Source organism: Pongo pygmaeus, chromosome 5, assembly GCF_028885625.2.
Source record: "Pongo pygmaeus isolate AG05252 chromosome 5, NHGRI_mPonPyg2-v2.0_pri, whole genome shotgun sequence".
Classification (NCBI taxonomy): domain Eukaryota; kingdom Metazoa; phylum Chordata; class Mammalia; order Primates; family Hominidae; genus Pongo; species Pongo pygmaeus.
The window spans coordinates 123,107,520-123,114,608 of NC_072378.2; positions in this window are offsets into that span (position 1 = coordinate 123,107,520).

The following is a 7,089-nucleotide window of genomic DNA, read 5'->3' on the forward strand; positions in this document are numbered from 1 at the left end:
ACTGGAGTAAAGGTCACTCTTGCTATGCTTTAGCAAAGACTGGTGACATTTTGCCCCTGCCCTAGAGATATGTGGAACTGTGAACTTGAGAGGGATGATTTAGGGTATCTGGTGGAAGAAATTTCTAAGTAGCAAAGTGTTCAAGAAGTGACAGAGCATAACATTTTGGAAAATTTGCAGCCTGATGATGTGGTAGAAATGAAAAACCCATTTTCAGGGGACAAAAATCAAGCCAGCTACACAAATTTGCAGAAGTAACAAGCAGTCAAATGTTAATGACCAAAATAGTGGGGAAAATGTCTCCAAGGCATGTCAGAGACCTTCAAAGCAGCCCCTCCCATCACAGGCCTGGAGGCCTAGGAAGGAAAAATGGTTTTGCGAGCCAAGCCCAGGGCCCCCCTGCTCTGTGCAGCCTCAGGACATGGTGGACTGTGTCCCAGCTACTTCAGCTTCAGCCATGGCTAAAATGGGCCAAAGTACAGCCTGGGCCATTGCTTCAGAGGGTGCAAGCCCCAAGCCTTGGCAGCTTCCACATGGTGTTGGCCCTGTGGGTACACAGAAGTCAAGAATTGAGTTTTGGGAACCTCTGCCTAGATTGCAGAGGATGTATGGAAACACCTAGATGTTCAGGCAGAGGTGTGCTGCAGGGGTGAAGCCCTCATGGAGAGCCTCTGCTAGGGCAGTACAGAAGGGAAATGTGTGATTGGATCCCCTATACAGAGCCCCGACTGGGGCACTGCCTAGTGGAACTGTGTGAAGAGGACCACATTCTCCAGACCCCAGAATAGTAGATCCACTGACAGCTTGCACCGTGCGTCTGGAAAAGCCACAGACACTCAATGTCAGCCTGAGAAAGCAGCTAGGAGGGGGGCTGTGCTCTGCAAAGCCAAAGGGACAGAGCTGCCCAAGGCTGTGGGAGCCTATGTCTTGCATCAGCATAACCGGGATGTGAGACATAGAGTCAAAGGAGATCATCTTGGAACTTTAATGTTTTAGTGACTGCTCTATTGGATTTCAGACTTGCATAGCCCCTTTGTTTTGGCCAATTTCTCCCACTTTGAATGCGTGTATTTACCAAGTGCCTGTACCTCCTTCTATCTAGGAAGTAACTAACTTGTTTATGATTTTACAGACTCACAGGTAGAAAGGACTTGCCTTGTCTCAGGTGAGACTTTGAACTTGGACTTTTGGGTTAATGATGGAATGAGTTAAGACTCTGGGTGACTATTGGAAAGGCATGATTGTATTTTGAAATTTGAGAAAGAGGAGATTTGGGAGGGCCCAGGGGCTGAATAATATGATTTGGCTGTATCCCCACCCAAATCTCATCTTGAATTGTAGTTCCCATAATCCCCATGTGTCCTGGGAGGGACCTGGTAGGAAGTGATTAGATCATGGAAGTGGTTCCCTTATGCTGTTCTTGTGATAGTGGGTGAGTTCTCACGAGATCTGATGGTTTTATAAGGGGAATTTTCTCGCCTTCCCTTGGTACTTCCTCTCCCTGCACTCAGGTGAATAAGGATGTGTTTGCTTCCCCTTTGGCCATGATTATAAGTTTCCTGAGGCCTCCTCAGCCATGTGGAATTGTGAGTCAATTAAACCTCTTTCTTTATAAATTACCCAGTCTGAGGTATGTCTTCATAGCAGTGTGAAAATTGACTGATGCACTGCCTATTGCTGAAAACAAAATATTAAAATCTCATACTATTATTGTGTTGCAGTCTATGTCTCTCTTTATATCTCTTAATGTTTGCTTTATATATTTATGTGTTCTGATTTTGATGCATATATATTTATAATTTACATATCCTCTTAGCAATTGACCCTTTCATCACTGCATCGATAATCTTCTTTGTCTCATTTTACAGTCTTGAGCTAAAGTCATTTTTTTCTGAAATAGGAATAGCTACCCCTGTCTCTTTTGGTTTCCATTTGCATGGAATAATCTTTTGAATCCCTTAACTTTCAGCCTGTGAGTATCATTTAAGGTGAATTAGTGAGTCTTTTATAAGAATACGCAGCATGTAGTTGAGTCTTTTTTTCTTAAGCCATTCAGCCACTCTCTTTTTATTGAAAAGTTTAATTTATTTACATTCAAAATAATTATTGATAGGTGAATGACTTACTAGTATCTTTTTGTCAATTGTTTCTGGTTGTTTGTAGATTCTTTGATTCTTTCTTCCTCTCTTGTTTCCTTCTTTTGCAGTTTGATGGCTTTCTTTAGTAGTATGCTTTGAATCACTCTTTTTGTCTTTTGTGTATACATTATAGACTTTTGTGATTACCACAGGATAAAGCATCTTATCCTTATAGCAGATTATTTTCACTTGATATCAACTTAATTTTAATCACATACACAAACTCTATGCTTATACACCACATCCTCCCATTTTTTATTTCTTATGTCAAAACTTACATCTTTTTATATTTTGTATCTCTTAACAAATAATTGTAGCTTTCACTGTTTTTAATATTTTTGCCTTTTAACATTTATACTAGAGATATAATCAATTTATCCACCACCATTACAGTATTAGAGTGTTTTGGATTTGACAATGTACTTACTAGTGAGTTTTGTGGTTTTATATGTTTTTATGTTACCAATTAGCATCCATTTTCTTTACCTTAAAAAATTCCATTCAGCATTTCTTGTAATGTAGACATAGTGGTGATAAACTCTCAGCTTTTGTCTGAGAAAGTCTTTATCATCCCTTCATTTTTGAAAGACATGATTGCTGAGTATAGTATTCTTGATTGGCAGTTTTTTCTTTCAGGATATTGAATATATCATCCCACTGTCTTCTGACCTGCAAGATTTCTGCTGAAAAATCTGCTAGTAGTCTTATAAATGTTCTCTCATATGTTACAATTCACTTTTCCCTTCCTGCTTTCAAAACTCTCTCTTTGTCTTGAACTTTTGATGATTTAATTATGATGTGTCTCAGTGTGCCTATGGATTCATCTTATTTGGTGTCTGTTGAGCTTTCTGCATCTGGATTTCTATTTCCTTCCCAAGTCTTGGAAAGTTTTCTACCATTACTTCTTTGAAAATGTTTCTGTCCCTTTCTCTGTTTCTTCTCTTTCTGGAATGCCAATAATGCATAAGTTGTTCTTGATAGTGTCCTATAATCTCTTGAGCTATCTTCAATCTTTTTCATTCTTTTTCTTTTTACTCCTCAGATTGGATGATTTCCAGTGACCCGTCTTTGAGTTCACTGATCTTTTTTCTGCTTGATCTATTGACATCCTCAGCTTTATGATTTTTGTTTGGTATTTTTAAATCTTTTGTATCTCTTTGTTGAAATTCTCAGTTTGCCTTTACTTTGCTCCCCTAGCTTAGTGAGCATCTTTTTGACAAGTATCATGAATTCCCTGTTGGGTAAATCATACATCTCCATTTCACTTGAGTTTGTTTCCAGAGATTTATCTTGTTCTTTTATTGGGAATACATCACTCTGTTTCTTTATTTTCCTTGATTCTCTGGATTGGCTTCTGCATACTAGATAAGACAGCTGCCTCTCTCAGTCCTGTTAGACTTGGCTTGTATAGGAGAAGGATCTCACAAATCTGTCCACTGAGAGATTTTAAGGTTTCTCTAAAATCTTTGGTTTGTTCAAACTGTACTCTCTCTTTCTGATGACCTCCAACAAATGGTTATCTTTGTTTTTGATTAGGATGTGCCATGTCCTGTTAATACCCTGAGATCAGTAAGGTAAAAGCCAGGTTCTTTAGATATAGCTGGAAAGGTTGATGCCTCGGATGTGTATTCCGGTTGCTTTTATCTTCACAGTGAAGTTGAGCGTGGGTGTTTACCTCCCACTCTGTCTGCACTAAGCTGAGGAGAGGATCTTTGGAAAATGCCCTGTATTCACATTTAGGTTATACCCTCTGACCTTGCAAAGATAGCTGCTGGAAGCACGTCTTTTGCATGCTCACCTCTTTGCTTTCTTTGGTCCAGGGAGACTCAGGATGGCTATAACTTCCAGAGCTGGTTCATTTTGGAGACAGCCCATTGGTGAGAGCTCTATAATTTGTGGCACACAGTGTGTGGACAAATTTACTCCAGAAAGAATGGATAGACCTGGATTTATCACTGAGGCAACCGAGAGGAAAGGCTTGGGAAGTGCCAGGCTCCTGCTCAGGTTACCAGAGGGCTGCTGTTTGTTCCATTAATGACCCAATGCAAGCAGTTAGAGGCTGGGCCATAAAAAAGCCACTGGAAGAGTGTGTAGTAAGCCCCTTTAGAGAGAGAAAGTGAGAGTTGTGCCTTTCAGCCACTTTTCTACACTGCTGTCAGGGTGAGTAGTCCCTGGAAGTGTTTGCATACCCGGTAAAAAATCACCTTTTTATTCTGTGACCTATGGAGACTTGCATATGCCTAGTCCTTTCTGCTCCCAAAACTAGGAGATTTGTGGTCCAGTGCCTTGGGTGTGTAGCTATAATAGTTGGGTCAATTGCATAAACAAACTCCTTCCAGGAGCAATTTGTAGACCTTGCGTTACTGCTGGGTCAGGCTGAGGGAGAAAAGCACAAGCAGTGCTGAACTGCAGCTCAAGCCACTGCAGGGCTCTTGTTTGTTTAGCCATTTAACTTCTGGATAAAAGTTAGTTAGAAGCCAGGTAATCAAGTAGACACTGGAAGAGTGTGCCCGAAACCCTTTCCTGGGAGAAAGAGAGCTTCGCTTTTTTAGCTCCTACTCCATACTGCTCCTGGGAGGTGTAGCCCCTGAAAGTAATTGCACATCTGTTTTAAACCAGCTCTTTTTTCCGTGATCTAGAGGGACTCACACATGTCCAGTTCTCTCTCTCCAGAGCAAGGAGGTTTAGAATTAAGTCCCTTGGGTAGGAACTGTAAAATCTGGGGCACTTGATGAGTGGACAAATTTCCAGAGGAAATTGGTAGACCTGAAGTTATCTCCAGCGTGAGCTGGGGGAGAAAAATCAGAAAGATGCTGCGTCTCAGTCTGCCAGCAAGTTACTGTTTTTGTGTGCCTCTTCAACTCCTCCATGAAAGTTAATTAGAATACCTGTTCTAAGGTTTCCTAAGCAGTTAAGGAAAGAGTGTGTTATGAACTCCTTCCAGAAGAAATGGAAAGCTTCATTTTTGAGATCTTTCTCTGTATTTCTCCAAGGAAATGAAGCCCTCGAAATGCTTGTGCCAACATATAAAACCACCAATTTTTCCTGTGGTCTAGAGAGACTCATAAATGCCTAGTCCCCTCTGCTCCCAGACTTAATGACTTAAAAGACTATGGGGAACCTTAGAGTTGGGGTGCTATATGTGAGGTCAAAGCCCTCCTCTCCACAGGGAGGTAATGGGTGTTGGTGATTCCTTTCCCAATTGTATAGCACAGTGCCCAGGGTGGGGTCTGTGCCCAAGTGTGCCTCAGCTTTTCCTACTTGTTTGATGTGGATGTTTTCTCAGTTGCCTGGCGGGTAGAAGTTTTTTAAACTGTTTTTAAAAAAGTTTTGTTTTATTTTGGAATGACACATCATAATTGTTGTACATATTTATGAGGTACAACTGGTTTCTGTTTTTCTCTCAGAGGGGAGTGATCCATGAAGATGCTAAGTCAGTACATCATGAGCGGAGAGAGTCAGAAGCCTCCTATTCCTCCATGTTGCTGATGTCATTCCCCCATGATTTATTTTTAAATGCATTTCTCCTTTTACCAAAATGTTTGTTTGTTCTATACTGTTTTGAATCCAACAATGTTTCCAAACTCTCTTATTTTCTATAATAATTCATCCAAAATTATTTTGTATTTTTTTACAGTCATGTTACTTTTGGAGAGTGACTTTTTTTTGCAATTATCTTATACAGTATTTTGTTGGATAGAAGAGAGCCACAATCCAAGGAATTCAGACAGCCTCTAGAAGCTGGAAAAGATTATAAGAAAGTGGATTCTTCCCTAGAGCCTCTGGAAGCAGTATAGCTCTGCCAATACCTTGATGTTAGCTCAGTGAGGCCCACATCAGACTTTTGACCTCCAGGACTGTAATACATTTGTTTTTTTTAAACCTGTCAGTTTGTGGTAATTTGTTACAGCAGCAGTAAAACTAATGCAGGATATATTAAGATATTTTCTTTCTTTTAATTTTATCGTTAGATTCTGATGTTCATTGTTTCTGCTGATTTGATATTAATTAAGGCTTTTCACCAGTATCCTAGATCTCTTATCTTTCTGGGCACATGATATGATTTGACTTCTGTGTCCTTTTGAAAGTTTGATATGTTCTACTGAGATCCTGACCAGTAATATGGGAAGATAAATGATGAGTGTACCTTCCTGTTTGAAGCTTTTAAGCACCAGTACACAGTTTGCTATATTGTCTTCTATTTCTGTTGTAGTCATGGAAACATATAATTGAGCTTCTATCAGCCTGAGTTCCTAAGTGAGTATAATACCAGAAGTATGACTGTTGATCAACATTAGATATGTCTAAGTATAAAATAAGCTTTTGTTGTATTTTTCTCTGAGATTTGGGTTTTTGTTATGAGAATATAAACTATAGTATCCTGACTTATATAGAAATTGGTAGAGGGAATGGGTTCTGTTATAATTTTTTTAAAAATTTCAAATGTGTGGCATTGGCTTAATGATCATTGGCCAACAGTGAAAAATATGAGAGGCAAAAAGAATTGCTATTTTTGTAATGCATGTAACCATGAATGCATGGCAAATCGTTGTCTAAAAGAATTTTCAAGGCAGAAAATATACCTAATGATCATGTATCTCTAAAGGATAATGTTGGGAAATAATATATAAGTAATGTCTGTTAGTTACATTTGATATTATAATAAATAGAAAAGCTTAAAGAAAGAATTGGTCTTAGAGCAAGTCGTTTCATCTTGTTCTCTTCCCTAAGTGTGTCTTGGTTTTATTGCCCTTTGATTTCCCATATTTCAGTGCCAAATTTCAAGACAGGCATTTTTTTCTTGCTGAACCATTGAGGGCATTTAAACAAATTTATTGTTGTTGTTATTATTAAAAAATTTTAATTTTTAACTTTTGTAGCTATATAGTAGGTGTATATATTTATGGGGTACATGAGATGTTTTAATATAGGTAGACAGAGGGCATTTATT